The 24,098-nt window shown below is 37.2% G+C and overlaps 1 pseudogene; it reads left to right on the top strand.

Annotated features, from left to right (window-relative positions):
* The first annotated feature begins 9,526 nt into the window (after nucleotides 1-9,526).
* Nucleotides 9,527-10,518, top strand: LOC111535380 (annotated as a pseudogene).
* The last annotated feature ends 13,580 nt before the right edge of the window (nucleotides 10,519-24,098 follow it).

The following is a 24,098-nucleotide window of genomic DNA, read 5'->3' as shown; positions in this document are numbered from 1 at the left end:
TTTTTTTTTTTGAGACAGAGTCTTGCTCTGTCACCCAGGCTGGAGTGTAGTGGCCGGATCTCAGCTCACTGAAAGCTCCGCCTCCCGGGTTTATGCCATTCTCCCACCTCAGCCTCCCGAGTAGCTGAGACTACAGGTGCCCGCCACCTCGCCTGGCTAGTTTTTTTGTATTTTTTAGTAAAGACGGGGTTTCACCGTGTTCGCCAGGATGGTCTCGATCTCCTGACCTCATGATCCATCCGTCTCGGCCTCCCAAAGTGCTGGGATTACAGGCTTGAGCCACCGCGCCCAGCTGAGAGCTTCTTTTCGGTTTTTATTGGAGGATATTTCCTTTTTAACTACAGGCCTGAGTGCACTCCCAAATATCCCTTTGTAGATTGTTGGGAAAGCGTGTTAGCAAACTGCATCATGAAACGACTGGTGCAACTCTGTGAGATAAGTTCAAACATCTCAAAGAACTTTCCCAGAAAGCTTCTATCTAATTATTATCTGATGATATTTTCTATGTCACCCTAGGTTTCAATGCTATCCAAAACATCCCTTCACAAATTAACCAAAAACCATGCTACCAATCTGATCCATGAAAAGAGTCGTGTATCTCTGTGAGGTGAATTAACACAGCATGAAACGGTTTCTGAGAAAGATTCACTCTAGTGTTTATATGAAGTTATTTCCTTTGTCACCATAAGGTTCAATGTCCTCTGAAATATCCCATTGTAGAATCCAAGAAAACTGTGCTAGAAAACTGCTCAATGAAAAAAACAGTGTAATGCTGTGAGATGAATTCACACACCACAAAGTACTTTCTCAGAAAGTTTCTTTCTTGTTTTAATTAGAGGATATTTCCTTTCACACCATAGGCCTCAATGCACTCCAAAATATCCCTTTGCAGATTCCACAGAAACAGTGTTAGCAAACTGCTCCATGAAAAGAAAGGTGTACCTCTGTGAGATGAATTTACAAATCACTAAGCAGTTTCTCAGGAAGCTTGTTTCTAGTTTTGTTCTGATGATATTTCCGTTGTCACCATCAGCCTCAATGTGCTCCAGGATATCTCATTCCAGATTCCAAGAAAACAGTGTTAGCAAATTAAACAATGGAAAGAACCATGTAACTCTGTGATGTGAATTTACATATCACAAAGCAGTTTCTCAGAAAGCTTCTTTCTAGTTTTTTTCTGAGGATATTTACTTTTTGATAATAGGCCTCATTGTGCTCATGGATATCTTTGCAGATTCCACGAAAATAGTGTTAGCAAACTGCTCCATGAAAAGAAATTTGTAAATCTTTGAGATGAATTTACACATCACAAAGCAGTTTCTCAGGAAGTTTCTTTTTTATTTTTGTCTGAGGATATTTCCTTTGTCACCATAGGTTCAATGTGCTCCCAAACATCCTATTGCAGATTCCCCAAAAACAGTGCTACCAAGGTGATCCATGAAAATAATTGTGTAACACTGTGAGATGAATGAAGACATCACAAAGAGGTTTATCAGAAAGCTTCTTTCTAGTGTTTTTATTAGGATATTTCCTTTATCACCATAAACTTCAATGAACTCTGAAATATCCCATTGCGGATTCGAAGAAAACAGTGCTACCAAACTGCTCCATGGAAAGAATCGTGTAACACTGTGAGATGAATTCAAATATCACAAAGCAGTTTCTTAGAAAGCTTCTTCCTAATTTTTGTCCAAGGATATTTCCTTTTTCATAGTAGGCCTCAATGCACTCGTGAATACCTTTGCAGATTCCATGAAAATAGTGATAGCAAACTGTTCCATGAAAAGAAAGGTGTAAATCTCTGAGATGAATTCACACATCTCAAAGCAGTTTCTCAGAAAGTTTCTTTTTGGTTTGTGTCTGAGGATATTTAGTTTGTCACCATAGGCTTCAGTGCATGCCCAAATATCCTATTGCAGATTCCCCAAAAAGAGTGCTACCAAATGGATCCATGATAAGTATCATGTAACTCTGTGAGATGAATTAACACATCACCAAGTGGTTTCTCAGAAAGCTTCTTTCTAGTTTTTATATGAGGATATTTCCTTTGTCACCATAAGCTTCAATGAGCTCCGAAATATCTGATCTGATTACAGATGCCAAGAAAACAGTGTTCACAAACTACTCAACAAAAGCAACATTGTAACCCTCTGAGATGAATTCACACATCACAAAGCAGTTTCTTAGAAAGCTTCTTTCGAGTTCTTTTCTGAGGATATTTCCTTTGTCACCATAGGCTTCAATGCAATTCCAAATACCCTTTCTCCAATACCCCAAAAACAGTACTAATAAATTTCGTCATGAAAAGTGTGGTGTAACTCTGTGAGATTAATTCTCATATCACAAAACTGTTTCTCAGAAAGCTTCTTTGTACTTTTTATCTGAGGATAAATCTTTTTTCACCACACTCCTCAATGTGCTCCTGAATATCCCTTTGCAGATTCCATGAAAACAGTTACAGCAAACTGCTCCAAGGAAAGAATCGTGCTACTCTATGAGACAAATGCACACATCACAAAGCAGTTTCTCAGAAAGCTTCTCTCTAGTTTTTATCTGAGAATATTCCGTTTGTCACCATATCCTTCAACATGATTCAAAATATCCCTTTTCAGATTCCCCAAAAACAGTGCTACTAAGTTTCTCCATGGAAAGAATCGTGCACATCTATTAGATGAACTCACAAGTCAGAAAGCAGTTTCATAGAAAGCTTCTTTCTAGTTTTTGCCTGAGGATATTTCCTTTGCCACCATAGGCTTCAATGTGCTCCCAAATATCCTATAGCAGATATGATGAAAACAGTTTTACCAGACTGCTCTAAGGAAGGAATCATGCCACTCTGTGAGATGAATACACACATCACAAAGAAGTTTATCAGAAAGCTTATTGCTAGTCTTTATCTGAAGGTATTTCCTTTTTCACCATAGGCTTTGAGGCTATCAAAAATATCCCCTCTCACCTTCCCCAAAAACAGTGCTATTAAACTTCTCCATGAAAGAATGGTGTAACTCTGTGAGATTAATTCAGAAAACACAAAGCAGTTTCTCAGAAGACTTTTTTCTAGATTTTTTATGAGGATACTTCCTTTGTCACCATAACCTTCAATGTGCTCTGAAATATCTGATTGCAGATTCCAAGAAAATAGTGTTAGCAAACTGCTCAATGAAAACAACATTGTAACTCTCTAATATGAATTCACACATCCCAAAGCAGTTTCTCGGAAAACTTCTTTCTAGTTTTTATGTGAGGATATTTCTTTTTTCACCATAGGCCTCAATGAGCTCCAGAATATTCCATCTCAAATTCCACGAAGATAGTGTTAGCAAACTTCTCATTGGAAGAACAATGTAACTCTGTGAAATGAATTCACACATCACAAAGAAATTTATCAGAAAGTTTCTTTGTAGATTTTATCTGTTGATATTTCCTTTTTCACCATAGGCTTCAACACAATCCAAAATATTCTTTCTCAGATTCCCCAAATATAGTGACACCAAACTGCTCCATGAAAAGTATCGTGTAACTCTGTGAGATGAATTCACAAATTACAAAGTAGTTTCCCAGAAAGCTTCTTTCTAGTTTTTGTCTGAGGATATTGTCTTTTTCAATGTTTTCCTCAATGAGCTTGCGAATATCCCCTTGCAGATTCCACGAAAATAGTGTTAGGAAAATGCTCCATGAAAAGAAAGGTGTAAATCTGTGAGATGAATTCACACATCTCAAAGCAGTTTCTCAGAAAGCATCTTTCTGGTTTTTCTCTGAGGATATTTCTTTTGTCACCATAGGCTTCAATGCACTCCAAAATATCCCTTCTCAGACACCACAAAAACAGTGACGCCAAAGTCCTCCCTCATCAGAAACGTTTACCTCTTTGAGATGAATGCACACATCACAAAGGAGTTTCTCTGAAAGCTTCTCTCCAGTTTCTACCTGGAGAATTTTCTTTTTTCACCTTAGGCCTCTATGTGCTCTGAAATATCCCTTTGCAGATTCCATAAAAAAGAGTGCTACCAAACTATTCAAAGAAAACAAAGGTGTAACCCTGTGTGATGAATTCACCCATCACAAATAAATTTCACAGAAATCTTCTTTCCAGTTTTTGTTTCCGGATATTTCCATTTCTGCCATCAGCTTCCATACAGTCCCAAATATCCCTTCTCAGACCCAACAAAAACAGTGATGCCAAACTACTCTCTAAAAAGAAAGCTTTACCTCTATGAGATGAATGCACACATCACAAAGGATTTATCAGAAAATTCATCTCCAGTTTTTACCTGAAGATATTTCCTATTTCAAACATGGCCTCTATCCATTACCAAATATCCCTTTGAATATTCCATGAAAACAGCATTACCAAACTGCTCAATGAAAGAAAGATAAACTCTGTGAGATGAATTCACCCATCACAAAACAGTCTCTCAGAAAGGTTCTTTCTAGTTTGCATCTGAGTGTATTTCTTTTTTTCACCATAGGCTCCTCTGCACTCTGAATATTCCTTTGTAGATTAAATAAAAACAAGGTTACCAAACTGTTCAATGAAAAGAATGGTTTACCTCTGGGAGTTGAATTCACCCATCACAAAGAAATTTCTCAGAATGCTCCTTGCTAGTTTTTATCTGTGCATATTAACTTTTCCACCATTAGCCTCAATACGCTCCCAAATATCCCTTCTCAAACACCAAAAAAAGGGTGATGCCAAACTGCTGAATCAAAAAAATGGTTTTTCTCTATAAGTGAATACACACATCACAAAACCACTTCTCAAAAACCTTCTCACCAGTTTTTATCTGAGGATATTTCCTTTTTCACCATAGGCCTATATGAGCTCCCGGAAGTCCCTTTGCAGATCCCCAAAAACAGTGCTACCAAACTGCTCAATGAAAAGAAAAGTGCAACTCTGTGAGATGAATTCACCAATCACAAAGCAGTTTCTCAGAAAGCTTCTTTCTAGCTCTTGTCTGAGAATATTTCCTTTTTCACCACAGTCTCAATACACTTGTGAATATCCCGTAGCAGATCCCACGAAAAAAGTGTTAGCAAACTGCTCCATGAAAAGAAAGATATAAATCTGTGAGATGAATTCACACATCATAAAGAAGTTTATCAGAAAGCCTCTTTTTGGTTTTTGTCTGAGGATATTTTCTTTGTCACCATGGGCTTCAATGTGCTCCCAAATATCCTATTTCAGTTTCCACAAAAACAGTGTTATCAAACTGCTCAATGTAAACTACAGTGTATCGCTGTGTGATGAATGCACACATTCAAAAGTAGTTTATCAGAAAGCTTTTTTCTAGTTTTTATCTAAGGATATTTCCTTTTTCACCATAGGCCTCAATGTGCTCCAGAATATCCCATCTCAGATTCCACGACGATAGTGTTAGCAAACTTCTCATTGAAAGGACAGTATAACTCTGTGAAATGAATTCACACATCACAAAGAAATTTCTCAGAAGGTTTCCTTGTAGATTTTATCTGAGGATATTTCCTTTGTCACCATAGGCTTCAATACGATCTAAAATATTCTTTCTCAGATTTCCCAAATACAATGTTACCAAACTGCTCCATGAAAAGGATCGTGTAACTCTGTGAAATGAATTCTCAAATCACAAAGTAGTTTCTCAGAAAGCTTCTTTCTAGTTTTTTTCTGAGGATATTTTCTTTTACAATGTTTGCCTCAATGCACTTGTGAATATCCCTTTACAGATTCCACGAAAATAGTGTTAGGAAAAAGCTCCATGAAATGAAAGCTGTAAATCCGTGAGATGAATTCACACATCACAAGGCAGTTTCTCAGAAAGCATCTTTTTGGTTTTTCTCTGAGGATATTTCCTTTTCCACCATCGGTTTCTATGTGCTCCCAAATATCCCTTCTAAGTCACCACAAAAACAGTGATGCCAAACTACTCTCTCAACAGAAAGCTTTACCTCTATGAGATGAAAGCACACTTCACAAAGGAGTTATCAGAAACTGTCTCTCCAGTTTTTACTTGAAGATATTACCTTTTTCAACCTTGGCCTCTTTCTGCTCCTGAATATCCCTTTGCATATTCCACAAAGAGAGTGTTATCTACTGTTCAATGAAAAGAAAGATTTAACACTGTGAGATGAATTAACCCATCACAAAACAGTCTCTCAGAAAGCTTCTTTCTAGTTTTTATCTGAGGGTATTTCCTTTTTCACCATAGGCTTCTCTGTGCTCTGAATTTCCCTTTGTTGATATCCCTTCTCAGACACCACAAAAAGAGTGATGCCAAACTGCTGAGTCAACAAAATGGTTTATCTCTGTGAGTGAATACACACATCACAAAATAGCTTCTCAAAAATCCTTCTCTCCAGTTTTTATGTGAAGATATTTCCTTTTCACCATAGGCCTGTATGAGCTCGCAGAAGTCCCTTTGCAGATCCCCAAAATCAGTGCTACCTAACTGCTCAATGAAAAGAAAGGTGTAACTCTGTGAATTGAATTCACTCATCACAAAGAGTTTTTCGGAAAGCTTCTTTCTAGTTTTTGTCTGAGGATAATTCCTTTTTCACCATAGACATCAATATACTCCTGAATATCTCTTTGCAGATTCCACGAAAACAGTGTTAGCAAACTGTTCCTTGAAAACAAAGGTGTAAATCTGTGAGATGAATTCAGACATCACAAAGCAGTTTCTCAGGAAACTTCTTTTGGTTTTTGTCTTAGGATATTACCTTTGTCAACATAGACTTCAATGTGCTCCCAAATATCCTATTCCAGTTTCCACAAAAACAGTGATATCAAACTGCTCAATGAAAGCAACAGTGTATCTCTGTGAGATGAATTCACCCATCTGAAAGTAGTTTCTCAGAAAGCTTCTTCCTAGTGTTTATCTGAGAATATTTCCTTTTACACCATAAGCCTCAAGGCGCTCAAATACATCACTTGGCAGATTCCACGAAAACAGTGTTTGCAAACTGCTCCCTGAAAAGAAAGGTGTAACTCTGTGAGACGAATTCATACATCACAAAGAACTTTCTCAGAAAGCTTCTTTCTTGTTTTTATCGGAAGATATATCCTTTGTCACCATAGGCTTCAACACGATCCAAAATATCCCTTCTGAGATTCCCCAAAAACAGTGCTACAAAACTGCTCCATGAAAAGAATGGTGTAACTCTGTGAGATGAATTCACACATCACAAAGCAGTTTCTAAGGAAGCTTCTTTCTATTTGTTATCTGAGTATATTTCCTTTTTCACCATAGGCCTCAATGCGTTCTGAAATATCCCATCGCAGTTTCCACGATAAGAGGATTAGCAAACCACTCAATGAAAAGAATGGTATAACTCTTTATCAGAGTTTATCAGAAAGTAGCTTTCTGATAAACTACTTTGAGATGAATTCCCACATCACAAAGAAGTTTCTCAGAAAGTTTCTTTCTAGATTTTATCTGAGGGTATTTCCTTTGTCACCTTAGGCATCAATGCAATACAAATTATCCCCTCTCAGATTCCCCAAAAACAGTGCTATCAAACTGCTCCATGAAATGAACCGTGTAACTCTGTGAGATGTATTCACAAATCACAAAGCAGTTTGTCAGAAAGATTCTTTCTAGATTTTGTCTGAGGACATTTCCGTTTTCACCACTTGCCTCCATGCACTTGTGAATATACCTTTGCAGATTCCATGAAAACAGTATTAGCAAACTACTCCATGGAAAACAAGGTGTAAATCTGTGAGATGAATTCACACATCACAAAGAACTTTCTCCAAAAGCTTCTGTCTAGTTTTTAATCTAAGGATATTTCCTTTGATACCATAGGCTGCAGTGCACTCAAAAATATCCTATTGCAGATTCCACAAAAACAGTGTTATAAAACTGATCATTGAGAGCGATGGTGTAACTCTGTAAGATGAATTTCGACACCACAAAGCTGTTTCCTATAAAGCTTCTTTCTAGTTTTTATCTGAGGATATTTCCTTTGTCACTATAGGCCTCAAGGGGCTCCAGAATATCCCATTGCAGATTCCATGAAAACAGTGTTAGCAAACTGCTCCATGAAAAGGAAGGTGTAACTCCATGAAACAAATAAACACCTCAGAAATAACTTTCTCAGAAAGTTTCTTTCTAGTTTTACCTGAGGATATTTCCTTTGTCACTATAGGCTTCAATGTGATATAAAATATTCCTTCTTAGATTCCACAAAAACACTGCTACCAAAATGATCCATGAAAAGGATCATATAACACAGTGCGATGAATTAACACATAATGAAGCAGTTTCTCAGAAGGCTTCTGTCTAGTTTTTATATGAGGATATGGTGACGCAATGTTTGTCACTGTAAGCTTCAAAGCGCTACTAAATATACCATTGCAGATCCCAAGAAAACAGTGTTAGCAAACTGCTCAATGAAAAGAACAGTGTAACTCTGTGAGATGAATTCACATAGTAAAAAGAAGTATCTCAGAAAGCTTCTTTCTAGTTTTTATCTGAGGATATTTCCTTTTTCACCATAGGCCTCCAGGGGCTCTCAAATATCCCTTTACAGATTCCAGGAAAACAGTGCTAGCAAACTCTTCCATGAAAGAAAGGTGTACCTCTGTGAGGTGAATTCACAGATCACAAAGAACTTTCTCATAGCTCCTTTTTAAATTTTATTTATGGGTACTTCCTTTGCCACTATAGGCTTCAAAGTGATCCAAAATATCCCTTCTCAGATTCTCCAAAAACGGTGCTACCAAACTGATCCATGAAAACAATCGTGTAACTCTGTGAGATGAAATAACACATCACAAAAGGGATTCCCAGATAGCTTCTTTCTGATTTTTAAATGAAGGTATTTCCTTTGTCACTATAGGCCTTAATGTGCTTCGGAATATCTCATTCCAGATTGCAAGAAAACAGTGTTAGCAAATTTCTCCATGAAAACAAAGGTGTAAATCTGTGAGATGAATTCCCACATCACAAAGCAGTTTTTCAGAAAGTTTCTTTTTCGTTTTTGTCTGAGGCTATTAAATTTGTCACCATAGGCTTCAATATGCTTCCAAATATCCTATCACAGATTCCATGAAAACACTGTTATCAAGCTACTCAATGAAAAGAACAGTGTAACTCTGTGAGATGAATTCACACATCACAAAACACTTTCTTAGAAAACTTCTTTCTAGTTTTTATCTGAGGATATTTCCTTTTTCACCACATTCCTCAATGCGTTCTTGAATATCCCATTGCAGAATAAAGGAAAAAAGTACTAGCAAGCTTCTCAATGAATAAAATGGTGTAACCCTGTGAGGAGAATGCATGCATCACAAAGCCGTTTCACAGAAAGCTTCTCTTTGGTTTTTATCTAAGGATAGTTCCTCTGTCACCATGGACATCAATGCGCTCCCAAATATCCTATTGCAGATTCCACAAAAACAGTGTTATCAAACTGCTCCATGAGAAAAAAGGTGTAACTCTGTGAGACGAATTCACACAAAACAAGGAACTTTCTCAGAAAGCTTCTTTATAGTTTTTATCTGAGGATATTTCCTTTGTCACCATAGGCTTCAATGTGATCCAAAATATCCCTTCGCCGACTCCGCCTGGGCAGTGGAAGCAATGGCTTATTAAGGAGGAAAGTGTCAACAGAGACAAAGGAAAAGAATTGCTCGGGCAAAGAGAGGGACAGAAGAATGTACGATCTCCTTGAACTTACAGAGGACATGGAAAAGGAAATCAGTAATGTCCTAGGCCATGGCCCACAGGTGGAAATCCTAAGTTGTGCTTTCAAATTGAAAATTACTCGAGGAGATATTCAGACATTAAAGAACTATCACTGGCTCAATGATGAAGTCATTAATTTTTACATGAATCTTCTGGTGGAAAGAAATAGAAAGCAAGGCTATCCGGCACTTCATGTATTTAGTACTTTCTTCTATCCTAAATTAATGTCTGGGGGTTACCAAGCAGTGAAACGATGGACCAAAGGGGTAAATCTCTTTGAACAAGAAATTATTCTGGTGCCTATTCATCGGAAGGTACATTGGAGCCTGGTAGCGAAAGACCTAAGAAAAAAATTTCTTAAATACCTGGATTCTATGGGACAAAAGGGCCACAGGATCTGTGAGATTCTCTTTCAGTATTTACATGATGAAAGTAAGACCAAAAGAAAGAGTGATCTGAATCTTTTAGAGTGGACCCATTACAGCATGAAACACATGAGATTCCTCAACAGTTGAATGGGAGTGATTGTAGAATGTTTGCTTGTAAATCTGCAGATTTTATTTCTAGGGACAAACCTATCACATTTACTCAGCACCAGATGCCTCTCTTCCAGAAGAAGATGGTGTGGGAAATCCTTCATCAGCAGTTGCTGTGAGAAAACTTTGCCTGGTCCCTCTAGCTGCTGGTGGTTCTTTCACAGACATTTCCATATACCTCATGCATTGTGGGTTAAAAAGTCCCTGCATCACTTCTGTTCTCTCACAGGTACTGAGCTGTCAAAAGTGCATGAAGGCCTCTCACTGCGCCCTAGTCCTGACTTGGGGTGCAGAGGGCTGCTTGCAATCCTGTTTGTAAGGCTACGCCTGCTCAGAGCTTTGGACTGTTCAACCCACAAAAGAACAAACGCTAACTACTGTTTTTTTTAAGAGATTCTTTTCCCTATTAATGTGGGAAATGCAGGATTTATTCTGTGAATTGTTTGTTTTCTGTGTGTTTGTTCAGCGTATTCATTCACTCACTCATTTGCAAATATAATGGGCAGTGGCCATTTGCTGTTGCTCTTTTACAGTTAGCTCTAAAAGAAAAGAAAAGAAAAGAAAGGTGTAACTCTGTGAGATGAATTCACACATCACAAAGAACCTTCTCAGAAAGCTTCTTCCTCTTTTTTACATGAGGATATTTCCTGTGTCACCATAGGCTTCAAAGTGATCAAAAATATCCCTTCTCAGATTCCCCCAAAACAGTGCGACCAAACTGCTCCATGAAAAGAATCGTGTAACTCTGTGAGATGAATTCATGAATCACAAAGCAGTTTTTCATAAGGTTTCTTTTTTGTTTTAGTCTGAGGATATTTCCTTTGTCACCAGAGGCTTCAAAGGCCCCCAAATATCCTATTTTAGAATGCCCCAAAACAGTGCTACCATACTACTCCATGAAAAGAATTGTATAATCCTGAGAAATGATTTCACACATCACAAACTGGATTCTCAGTAGCCTCTTACAAGTGTTTTTCTGAAGGTATTTCCTTTTTCAACATATTCCTCTATGCGCTCTCAAATATCTCATTGCGGATTATACAAAAAATGTGTTAACATGCTTCTCAATTAAAAAAAGATTGTAACTTTGTTAGATGAATTCACACATCACAAATCACTTTCACAGAAAGACTCCTTCTGGTTTTTATCTGAGGATATTTTCTTTGTCACCGGAGGCTTCAATGCACTGCAAAATATCCTAGTGCAGATTCCACAAAAACAGTGTTATCAAACTGGTCAATGAAAACTACGTTGTAGCACTGTAAGATAAATTCACACATCCCAAAGCCGTTTCTCAGAAAGCTTCTTTCTAGTTATTATTTGAGGATATTTCCTATTTCACCTTAGGCCTCAATGCTTTCCCAAATAACCCTTTGCAGATTCCATGAAAACAGTGTTATCAAGCTTCTCCATGAAAAGAAAGGTGTATCTTTATGAGATGAATTCACACAACACAAATATCTTTCTCAGAAAGCTTTTTTCTAGTTTTTATCTGAGAATATTTCCTTTGTCACCATATACTTCAATGCAATCCAAAATATCCCTTCCAGATGCTCCCAAAAAAGTGCTACTATGGAAAGAATCATGTAACTCTGTGAGATGAATTAACACATCACAAAATGGTTTCACAGAAAGCTTCTTTCTGGTTTTTTATGTGGGTATTTCCTTTGTCACCATAAGCTTAAAATGCACTCCAAAATATCCCATTGTGGAATCCAAGAAAACAGTATTAGCAAAATGATGAATGAATAGAACTGTGTAACTCTGTGAGATGAATTCACACATCATAAATTATTTTCATAGAAAGCTTCTTTCTAGGTTTTGCTGAGGATAGTTATTTTGTCACCAGAACCTGCAATTCATTCCAAAATATCTCATTGCAGATTTCAAGAAAACAGTGTTAGCAAACTGCTCAATGAAAAAAACAGTGTTACTCTGTGAGATGAATTCACACATCACAAAGCAGTTTCTCAGAAAGATTCTTTTTGGTTTTTATCTGAGTATAATTACTTTGTCACTATAGGCTTCAATGAGCTCCCAAATATCCTATAGCAGATTCCATGAAAACGGTGTTATCAAACTGTTCAATAAAAAGAACAGTGTAACTCTGTAAGATGAATTCAAACATCACAAAGCAGTTTCTCAGAAAGCTTCTGTCTAGTTTTTATTGGAGGATACTTCCTTATTCACTGTAGGCCTCAATGCGATCCCAAACATCCCTTTGCAGATTACACAAAAACACTGTTAGCAAACTACTCCATGAAAAGAAGGGGGTAACTCTGTGGGATGAATTCACAAATCACAAAGAAGTTTTTCAGAAAGATTCTTTCTAGTTTTTATGAGAATATTTCCTTTTCCACCATAAGCTTCAATGGGATTGAGATTATCCATTCTCAAATTCCCCAAAAACACTGCTACCAAACTGCTCCATGAAAAGAATCCTGCAACTCTATGAGATGAATTCAGACATCACAAAACAGTTTCTCAGAAAGCTTCTTTCTTGTTTTTATCTGAGGATATGTCCATTTTCACCATAGGCCTCAATGTGCTCCCGAACATCCTTTTGCAGATTCCACGAAAAGAGTGTTAGCAAACTTCTCAATGAAAAGAATGGTTTAACTCTGTGAGATGAATTCACACATCAAAAAGCAGTTTCACAGAAAGCTTCTTTCTAGTTTTCATCTGAGGATATTTTCTTTGTCACAGTAGGCTTCAGTGCAATCCAAAGTATCCCTTCTCAGATTCCCCAAAAACAGTGCTACCAACCTGTTCCACGTAAAGTATTGTGTAACTCTGTAAGATGAATTCACAATTTACAAAGTAGTTTCTCAGAAAGCTTCTTTGTAGTTTTTGTCTGAGGATAAACTTCAATGCGTTCCAAAATATCCCATTAGAGATACCAAGAAAACAGTGTTAGCAAACTGCTCAGTGGAAAGAAACAGTATTACTCTGTGAGATGAATTCACACATGACAAAGCAGTTTCTCAGGAAGCATCCTTTTGGTTTTTATCTGGGGATATTTCCTTGGTCAACATAGGCTTCAATGTTTTCCCAAATATCCTATTGCAGATTCCACGAAAACAGTTTGATCAAACTCCTCAGTGAAAGGAAAGCTGTAACATTGTAAGGTGACTTCACACAGCACAAATTAGTTTCCCAGAAAGCTTCTTTCTAATTTTTATCTGGGGATATTTCCTTTTTCACTATAGGCCTCAATGTGCTAGCAAATATCACTTTGCAGATTTCACAAAAACAGTTTTAGCAAACTGCTCCATGAATAGAACTGTAGAACTCTGTGAGATGAATTCTCACATCACAAAGAACTTTCTCAGAAAACTTCCTTCTAGTTTTTATCTGAGGATATTTCCTTTCTCACTGTAGGCTTCAATGCAATCCAAAATACCCTTTCTCAGATTCCTGAAAAACAGTTCTACCACACTGCTCCATGAAAAGAACCATGTACCTCTGTTAGACGAATTCACAAATCACAAAGAGTTTCTCAGAAAGCTTCTTTCTAGTTTTTGTCTGAGGATATTTCCATTGTCACCATAGGCTTCAACAGTGGTGTTATTTGTGAGATAAATTCACACATCACAAAGCACATTCTCAGAAAGCCTCTTTCTAGCTTTTATCTGAGGATATTTCGTTTTTCACCATAGGCTGCAATGCACTCCCAAATATCCCATTCTGGATTCCATGACAGAAGTGCTAGAAAATTTCTCCTTTTTCACCAAAGGCTTCAATGCGAAACCAAATATCCCTTCACAGATTCCTCAAAAACAGTGCTACCAAACTGATCCATGAAAAGAATTGTATAACTCTGTGAGATGAATTAACAAATCACAAAGCAGTTTCTCAGAAAGCTTCTTTCTAGTTTTTATCTGAGGATATTTCCTCTGTCACCTTAGGCTTCATTGCAATTGAAAATAACCGTTCGCAGATTCTCCAAAAACAGTGCAAAAAAACTGGTCCATGAAAAAAATCATGTAACTCTCTGAGATGAATTAAAACATTACAAAGCGATTTCTCACAAAGCTTCTTTCTAGTTTTTGTCCAACGATATTTCCTTTGTCACCATAGGCTTCAATGTGATCCAAAACATCCTTTCTCAGATTCCCCAAAAGGAGTTGTACCAAACTGCACCATGAAATGAAGGTGTAACTTTGTGATGTGAATTCACATATCACTAAGCAGTTTCACAGAAAGCTTCTTTTTTTGTCTGAGGCTATTTCTTTTGTCACCAAAGGTTTCAATGCACTCTGAAATATCCTATTGCAGATGCCACGAAAACAGTGTTAGCAAACTGCTCCAAGAAAAGTGTGGTGTAACTCTGTGAGATGAATTCACACATCTCAAGGCATTTTCTCACAAATATTCCTTCTAGTTTTTATCTGAGGATATTTCCTTTTTCTCCATAGGTCTCATCTCGCTCCCAAATATCATTTTGTAGATTCCATGAAAACTGTGTTAGCAAACAGCTCCATGAAAAGAAAGGTGTTAGTCTATGAGATGAGTACACACATCACAAAGAAGTTTCTCAGAAAGTTTCTTGCTGGTTTTTATCTGATTATATTTCCATTGTCACCCTAGTCTTCAAGATGATCCAAAATATCTCTTCTCAAATTCCCTAAAAACAGTGCTACCAAACTGTTCCATGAAAAGAATGGCCTAACTCTGTAAAATGAATTCACACATCACAAAGCTGTTTCTCAGACCGCTACTTTCTAGATTTTAACAGTGCATATTTCTGTTTTCTCCATATTCCTCAATGCTCTCCAGAATATCCCATTGCAGATTCTCGAGAAAAGTGTTATCAACCTTTTCAATGAAAAGAACTTGACAACTCTGTGAGATGAGTTCACACATCACAAAGCAGTTTCACAGAAAGCTTCTTTTTGATTTTTATCTGAGGATATTTCCTCTTTCACCATAGGTCTCAATGCACTCCCAAATAACCCTTGGCAGATTCCACCAAAACAGGTTGAACAAATGGCTCCGTGAAAATAAAGGTGTAACTCTGTGAAATGAATTAACGCATCACAACGAGCTTTGTCAGCAACCTTCTTTATAGTTTCTTATCTGAGGATAATTCCTTTGTAACCATAGACTTCAATGATATTCAAAATATCCCTTCACAGATTCCCCAGAAACTGTGCTACCAAGCTTCTCCCAGAAAAGAGTGGTGTAACTCTGTGAGATGAATTCACACAACACAAAGCAGTTTCTCAGAAAGCTTTTTTCTAGTTCTTTTCTGAGGATATTTGCTTTGTCACCTTAGGCTTCAATGATATTGAAAATATCCCTTTTCAGATTCCCCAAAAACAGTGCTACAAAACTGCTCCATGAAAAGAATGGTGTAACTCTGTGAGATGAATTGACACATCACAAAGCGGTTTCTCAGTAAGCTTCTTTCCCTTCTTTATATGAGGATATTTCCTTTTTTACCATATTCCTCAATGAGCTCTGGAATATCCCAATGCAGATTCCAGGAAAAAAGTGTTAGATTCCAGGAAAAAAACTTCTCAATGAAAGGAACTTTGTGACTCTGTGAGGTGAATTGAAACATCACAAAGCAGTTTCACAGAAAGCTTCTTTTTGGTTTTGATCTGAGGATATTTTCTTTGTCACAGTAGACGTCAAAGCACTCCCAAATATCCTATTGCAGATTCCAAGAAAACAGTTTTATCAAACTGTTCAATGAAAATAATAGTGTAACTCTGTGAGATGAATTCATACATCACAAAGCAGTTTCTCAGAAAGTTTCTTTCTAGTTTTTATCTAAGGATATTTCCTTTTCATTACAGGCCTCAAAGTTCTCAGAAATATTCCTACTCAGATTCCCCAACACAGTACTACCAAACTGCTCCATGAAAACAGTCTTGTTACTCTGTGAGATGAATTCACAAATCACAAAGAAGTTTGTCAGAAAGTTTCTTACTAGCTTTTGTCTGAGGATATTTGCTTTGTCAACCTAAGCTTCAATGCACTCAGAAGTATCCCATTTCAGATTCCAAGGACACATGTTAGCAAACTCCTCAATGAAAAGAACAGTGCACTGTGTGAGATGAATTCACCTATCAAAAAGCAGTTTGTAAGAAAACTTGTTTTTTGTTTTTATCTGAGGTTATTTCCTTTGTCACCATAGGTTTCAATGTGATCCAAATTATCCCTTCTCAGATTCCCCCAAAACGGTGCTACCAACTGCTCCATGAAAGAAATCGTGTAACCCTGTGTGATGAATTAACACATCACAAATCAGTTTCTCAGGAAGTTTCTTTCTAATTTTTTTCTGAGGTTATTTCCTTTTCCACCCTAGCTTTCAATGCACTCCCAAATACCCTTCTCAAACAGCACAAAAACAGTGATAACAAAGTCCTCCCTCAATAGAAACGTTTACCTCTATGAGATGAATGCACCCATAACAAAGGAGATTCTCAGAAAGCTTCTCTCCTCTTTTTAACCTGAGAATATTTCCTTTCTCACCACTGGACTCTGGGCACTCCCGAATATCCCTTTACAGATTCCACATAAACAGTGTTACCAAACTGCTCAATGAAAAAAAAGGTGTAACTCTGTGAGATGAATTCACCCATCACAAAGCAGTTTCTCAGAAACGTTCTTTCTAGTTTAAATCTGAAGATATTAACATTTGTGTTCCCAAATAGCTCCTCTCAGATACCACAAAACCGTGACGCCAAACTGCTCAATGAACAAAAAGTTTCAGCTCTATGAGATAAATATACACATCACAAAACCATTTCTCGAATATCTTCTCTCCAGTTTTTATCTGAAGTTATTTCCTTTTTCACCATAGACCTCTAGGAGCTCCCAAATATCCCTTTGCAGATTCCTTAAAAAGAGGGCTAGCAAACTGCTCAAAGAATAAAACAATGTAACTCTGTGTGATGAATTCATCCATCACAAAGTAATTTCTCAGAAAGCTTCTTTGTATTTTTTATCTCAGGATATTTCCTTTTCCATCACCGGCTTCCATGCACTCCCAAATAACCCTTCTCAGACACCACAAAAACAGTGCTACCAAACTGATCCATGAAAAGAATCCTGTAACACTGTGAGATGAAATTGGGTTCTCAGAAAGCTTCTTTCCAGTTTCTATATGAGCATATTTCCTTTGTCACCATCAGCTTCAATGCACTCCATAATATCCCATTGCAGATTTCAAGAAAACATTGTTAGCAAACTGCACAATGAAAAGAACAGTGTAACTCTGTGACATAAATTCACACATCACAAAGCAGTTTCTCAGAATTCTTCGTTTTCGTTTTTATCTGAGGATATTTCCTTTTCTACCAGTGGCTTCAATGTGCTCCCAAATATCCCTTCTCAGACAGCACAAAAACTGTGATGCCAAAATGCTCCCTCTACAGAATCGTAGAGGTCCATGAGACAAATGCACACATCACAAGGGGGTTTCTCCAAAAGCTTCTCTCCAGGTTTTACCTGAAGAATTTTCTTTTTTCACCTCACATCCCTATGTGCTCCAAAATCTCCCTCTGCAGATTCCACAAAAACAGTGCTAACAAACTGCTCCATGAAAAGAATGATGTCACTCTGTGACATAAATTGACTTATCAAAAACAGTTTCTCAGAAAGCTTCTGTGTTGTTTTTATCTGAGGATATTTCCTATTCAACCATAGGCTTCAATTTGCTCCCAAATATCCCTTCTCTGACTCCACAGAAACAGTGATACCAAAGTGTTCCCCCAACAGAAACGTTTAGCTCTATGAGATGAATGTACGCACCACAAAGGGGTTTCTCTGAAAGCTTCTTTCCAGTTTTTACCTGAAGAATTTTCTTTTTCATCTTTGGCCTCTTTTTGCTCCCAAATATCCCACTGCAGATTCCACAAAAACAGTGCTACCAAACTGTGCAATGAAAAGAATGGTTTACCTCTGTGAGAAAAATTCACCCATTACAAAGCAGTTTCTCAGGAAGCTTCTTTCTAATTTCTATCTTAAGATATTTTCTTTTCCACCACAGACTTCAATGCACTCTCAAATATCCCTTCTAAGATGCCACAAAAACTGTGATGCCAAAGTGCTCCCTGAACAGAAACCTTTAGCTCTATGAGATGAATGCACAAATCACAAAGAATTTTCTCTGAAAGCTTCTCTCCAGTTTTTACCTTGAGAAATTTTTTCACCTTAGGCCTCTATGTACTCCAAAATATCCCATACGGATTGAACAAAAACAGTGTTACCAAACTGTTCAATGAAAAGAAAGATTTAATTCGGTGAGGTGAACCCACCCAACTAAAAACAGTCTCTCAGAAAGCTTCTTTCTAGTTTTTATCTGAGGGTATTTCCTTTTTCACCATAGGCTTCTCTGTGCTCTGAATATCCCTTTGTAGATTCCTCAATATCAGGGTTAACAAACTGCTCCATGAAAAGCGTAGTTTACCTCTGGGAGACGAATTCAGCCATCACAAAGAAATTTCTCGAAAAACTCCTTCTAGCTGTAATCTGTGCAGCATATTTACTTTTCCAGTATCAGCCTCAATGCATTCCCAAATATCCCTTCTTGGCCACTACAAAACCAGTGATGCCAAACTGCTCAATCAACAAAATCATTTATCTCTCTTAGGTGAACACACATATAACAAAATAGTTTCTAGAAAACCTTCTCTCCAGTTTTTATCTGAAGATATTTCCTTTTTCACCATCGAACTCTATGAGCTCCTGAATATCCCTTTGCAGATTCCGCAAATACAGTGCTTCCAAACTGCTCAATGAAAAAGAAAGGTGTAACTCTGTGAGATGAATTCATGAATCACAAAGGAGTTTCTCATAAGGCTTCTTTAGAGTTTTTGTCTGAGGATGTTTCTTTTGTCACTGTAGGCCTCAAGGAGCACCCAAATATCCCTTTTCAAATACCAGGAAAGCAGTTTTAGCTAACTGCTCTATGAAAAGAAAAGTGTAACTCAGTGACATGAACACACACATCACATAGAACTGTCTCAGAAAGCTTCTTTCCAGTTTTTATCTGAGTGTATTTCCTTAGTCACCAAAGGCTTCAATGCAATCCAAAATATCCCATCTCAGTTTAAGAAAAATATTGCTACCAATCTGATCCATGAAAAGGATCCTGTAACTCTGTGAGATGAATTAACACATCACAAAACAGTTTCTCAGAGAGCTTCTTTCTAGTTTTTATACGAGAATATTTTCTTTATCACCATAAGCTTCAATGCACTCCTAAATATCCCATTGCAGATTCCAAGAAAACAGTGTTAACAAACTGCTCAATCAAAAGAACAGTGTAACTCTGTGAGATGAAATTACACATCAGATAGCAGTTTCTGAGAAAGCTTCTTCTAGTTTTTATGTGAGGATATTTCTTTTTTCACCATAGGCCTCAAACTGCTCACAAATATCCCTTTGTAGATTCAAAAAAAAGAAAAAGAAAAAAAAAAAAGAAAAAACAGTGTTAGCAAACTGCTACATGAAAAGAAAAGTGCAACTCTGTGAGATGAATTCAGAAATCACAAAGCAGTTTCTCAGAAAGCTTCTTTTTCATTTTTGTCTGAGGACATTTCCTTTGTCACCATAGGCTTCAATGTGCTCCCAAATATCCTATTGCAGATCCATGAAAACAGTGTTACCAAATTGCTCAATGGAAGCAACATTGTAATTCTGTGAGATGAATTCACACATGATGAAGTAGTTTCTCAGAAATCTTCTTACTAGTTTTTAATTAACAATATTTCCTTTGTCTCCATAGGCTTCAATGTGACCCAAAATATCCCTTCTCAGATTCCCCAAAAACGGTGCTAAAAATCTATTCCATGAAAAGAATGGTGTAACTCTGAGAGATGAATCCACATATCACAAAGATGTTTCTCAGAAAACTTTCTACTTTTAATCTGAGGCTATTTCCTTTTTCACCATTTTAATCAATGCACTCCCCAATATCCCACTGTAGATAAAACGAAAAAAGTGTTAGCAAACTTTTCAATGAAAAGAACGTTGTAACTCTGTGAGATGAATTTTCACATCACAAAGAAGTTTAACAGAAAGCTTCTTTTTGGACTTTTATCTGTGGATATTTCCTTTGTCACCATAGGCTTCAATGCACTCTGAAATATCCTATTGCCAATTGCACAGAAACAGTGTTATCAAATTGCTCAATGAAAAGAATGGTGAAACTCCGAGAGACAAAATCACACACCACAAAGCTGTTTTCCAGATGGCTTCTTTCTAGTTTTCATTGGAGGAAAGTTCTTTTCTCACTATAGGCATCAAAGGGCTCTGGGATATCCCATTGCAGATTCCATGAAAACAGTGTTAGCAAACTGCTCCAGGAAAAGAAAGGTGTAACACTGTGAGATGAATTCACACATCATAAAGAACTTTCTCAGAAAGCTTGCTTCTAGTTTTGATCTGAGGATATTTCCTTTGTCACCGTAGGCTTCAATGTGATCCAAAATATCCCTTCTCAAATTCCCCAAAAACAGTGCTAACAAACTGCTCCATGAAAACAATGGTGTAGCTCTGTGAGATGAATTCACACATCACAAAGCTGTTTCTCAGAAAGCTTCTTTCTAGTTTTTATATGCGGATATTTCCTTTTAAACCATAGACTTCCATGTGCTCCAAAATATCCCTTCTCAGACACCACAAAAACAGTGATGCCAAAGTGCTCCCTCAATAGAAACGTTTATCTCTGTGAAATGAATGTACACATCACAAAGGGGTTTCTCAGAGTGTTTCTCTCCAGTTTTTACCTGAAGATATTTCCTTTTTCACCATTAGACTCTTTGTACTCCCAAATATCCCTTTGCAGATTCCAGAAAAACAGTGTTACCAAACTGCTCAATGAAAAGAAAGATGTAACTCTGTGAGATGAATTCACCCATAACAAAGTAGTTTCTCAGAAAACTTATTTCTAGTTTAAATCTGGTGATATTTCCTTTTTCACCGTAGGCTTCAATGTGCTCAAAAATCACTCCTCTCAAATACTACCAAAACAGTGATGCAGAACTGCTCAATCAACAAAAAGTTTAAACTCTTTGAGATGAATACACTCATCACAAAACCGTTTCTCAAAAAGTTTGTCTCTAGTATTTATATGAATTTATTTCCTTTTCCACAGTAGGCCTTCAGGAGTTTCTGAAAATACCTTTGCAGATTCCATAAAAACAGTGCTACCAAACTGCTCAAAGAAAACAAAGTTGTAACTCTGTGTGATGAATTCAGCCATCACAAAGAAATTTCTCAAAAGCCTTCTTTCTAGTTTTTATCTCAGGATATTTCCTTTTCCACCATCAGCTATCATGCACTCCCAAATATTCCTTCTCAGACACCACAAAAACAGTGATGCCAAAGTACTCTCTCAACAGAAAGCTTTACCTCTATGAGTGAATGCACACATCACAAAAGAGTTATCAGAAAGTTTCTCTCCAGTTTTTATCTGAAGATATTTCATTTTTCACCATATTCCTCTATGAGCTCCTGAAAATCCCTTTGCAGATTGCCCAAACACAGTGCTACCAAACTGCACAATGAAAAGAAAGATGCAACACTGTGAGAAGAATTCACCCATCACAAAAGAGTTTCTCATAAAGCTTCTTATAGTTTTTCTCTAAGGATATTTCCTTTTTCACCATAGGCCTCAAGGCCTTCCCAAGTATCCCTTTGCAGATACCAGGAAAGCAGTGTTAGCAAGCTGCTCCATGAAAAGAAAGGTGTAACTATGTGAGATGAATTCACACATCACAAAGAACTGTCTCAGAAAGCTTCTTTCTATTTTTTATCTGAGGATATTTCCTTTGTCACCATAGGCTTGAATGCTATCCAAAATATCCCTTCTCAGATTCCCCAAAAAGAGTGTGACCAAAAGGCACCATGAAAATAAAGGTGTAAGTCTGTGAGATGAATTCACACATCACTAAGCAGTTTCACAGAAAGCTTATTTGTTTTTTGTCTGAGAATGTTTCCACTGCTCCAAAGGCTTTAATGCATTCTGAAGTATCCTATTGCAGATTCCATGAAAATAGTGTTAGCAGAGTGCTCCACAAAAAAAGTGGTGTAACTATTTGAGATGAATTCACACACCACAAAAGAGTTTCTCAGAAAACCTCTTTCTAGTTTTTATCTGAGGATATTTCCTTTGTCATAATATGCTTCAATGTGCTCCAAAATATGCTATTGCAGATTCCACAAAAACAGTGTTAGCAAAATGCTGAATGGAAAGAACAATGTAACTCTGTTGGATGAATTCACACAACACCAACCAGTTTCTCAGATAGATTCTTTCTAGTTTTTATCTGAGGATATTTCTTTATTCACTATAGGCCTTAATGCACTCCCAAATATTCCTTTGCACATTCCTTGAAAACAGTTTCAGCAAACTGCTCAATGAAAAGTAAGGTGTAACTCTGTGAGATAAATTCACACATCACAAACAGCTTCCTCAGAAAGCTTCGTTTTAGTTTTTATTTGAGGATATTTCCTTTTCCACCACAGGCTTCATGTGCTCCCAAATATCCCTTCTCAGACACCACAAAAACAGTGATGCTGAAGTCCTCCCTCAACAGAAACGTTTAGCTCTATTAGATGAATGCACACATCACAAAGGAGTTTCTCAGAAAGCTTCTCTCCTGTTTTTGCCTGAAGATATTTACTTTTTCACCATTGGACTCTAGGCGCTCCCTAATATCCCATTGCACATTCCACAAAAACAGTGTTACCAAACTGCTCAATGAAAAGAAAGGTGTAACTCAGTTAGATGAATTCACAAATCACAAAGCAGTTTCTCAGAAAGTTTCTTTCTAGTTTTTGTCTGAGGATATTTCCTTTTTTGCCATCGACATCAATGAACTCATGAATATCCCTTTACAGATTCCACAAAAATAGTGTTAGCAAACTGCTCTGTAACTCTCTGAAATGAATTCACACATCACAAAGCTGTTTCTCCGTAAGTTTCTCACTAGTTTTTATCAGAAGATATTTCCTTTTTTCACCATATTTCTCTATGTGCTCCTGAATATTCCATTGCAGATTCCACGAAAAAAGTGTTAGCAAACTTCTCAAAGAAAACAACGGTGTAACTTTGTGAGATGAATTCATGCATCACAAAGTAGTTTCACAGAAAGCTTCCTTTTGGTATTTGTCTGAGGATATTTCCTTTGTCACCATAGGCTTCAATGCGATCCAAAGTATCCCTTGTGAGATTGCCCAGAAACAGTGCTACCACACTGATCCATGAAAACAACCGTGTAACTCTGTGAGATGAATTCACAAATCACAAAGCAGTTTCTCAGAAAGGATATTTCTCGTTTTTATCTGAAGATATTTCCCTTTTCACCATAGGCCTCAAAGCACTCAGAAATATTTCTTTGCAGATTCCATGAAAACAGTGTTACCACAGTGCTCCATGAAAAGAAAGTGTAACTCTGTGAGATGAAGTCACACATCAAAAAGAACTTTCTCAGAAATCTTCTTTCTTGTTTTTATCTGAGGATATTTCCTTTGTCACCATAGCCCTCAATTCTATGTAAATTAACACTTCTGAGATTCCCCAAAAACAGTGCTACGAAACTGTTCTAATAAAAGAATCATAACTCTGTGAGATGAATTCACAAATAGTAAAGCAGTTTCTCAGAAAGTTTCTTTCTAGTTTTTGTCTGAGGATATTTCCTTTGTCACCATAGACTTCAATGCAATCTCAAATATCCTATTGCTGATTCCGTGAAAATGGTGTTAGCAAAACTGCTCCAAGAAAAGGATCGTGTAAATCTGTGAGATGAATACGCACATCACAAAGCTGTTTCTCAGAATGCTTCTTTCTAATTTTTATCTGAGGATATTTCCTTTTTTTTTTTTTTTTGAGATGGAGTCTTTCTGTGTCGCCCAGGCTGGAGTGCAGTGGCATGAT

This window comes from Piliocolobus tephrosceles, chromosome 16 (genome assembly GCF_002776525.5).
Source record: "Piliocolobus tephrosceles isolate RC106 chromosome 16, ASM277652v3, whole genome shotgun sequence".
In the NCBI taxonomy this organism is placed as follows: domain Eukaryota; kingdom Metazoa; phylum Chordata; class Mammalia; order Primates; family Cercopithecidae; genus Piliocolobus; species Piliocolobus tephrosceles.
This window is presented reverse-complemented; position numbering and strand designations above follow the sequence as displayed.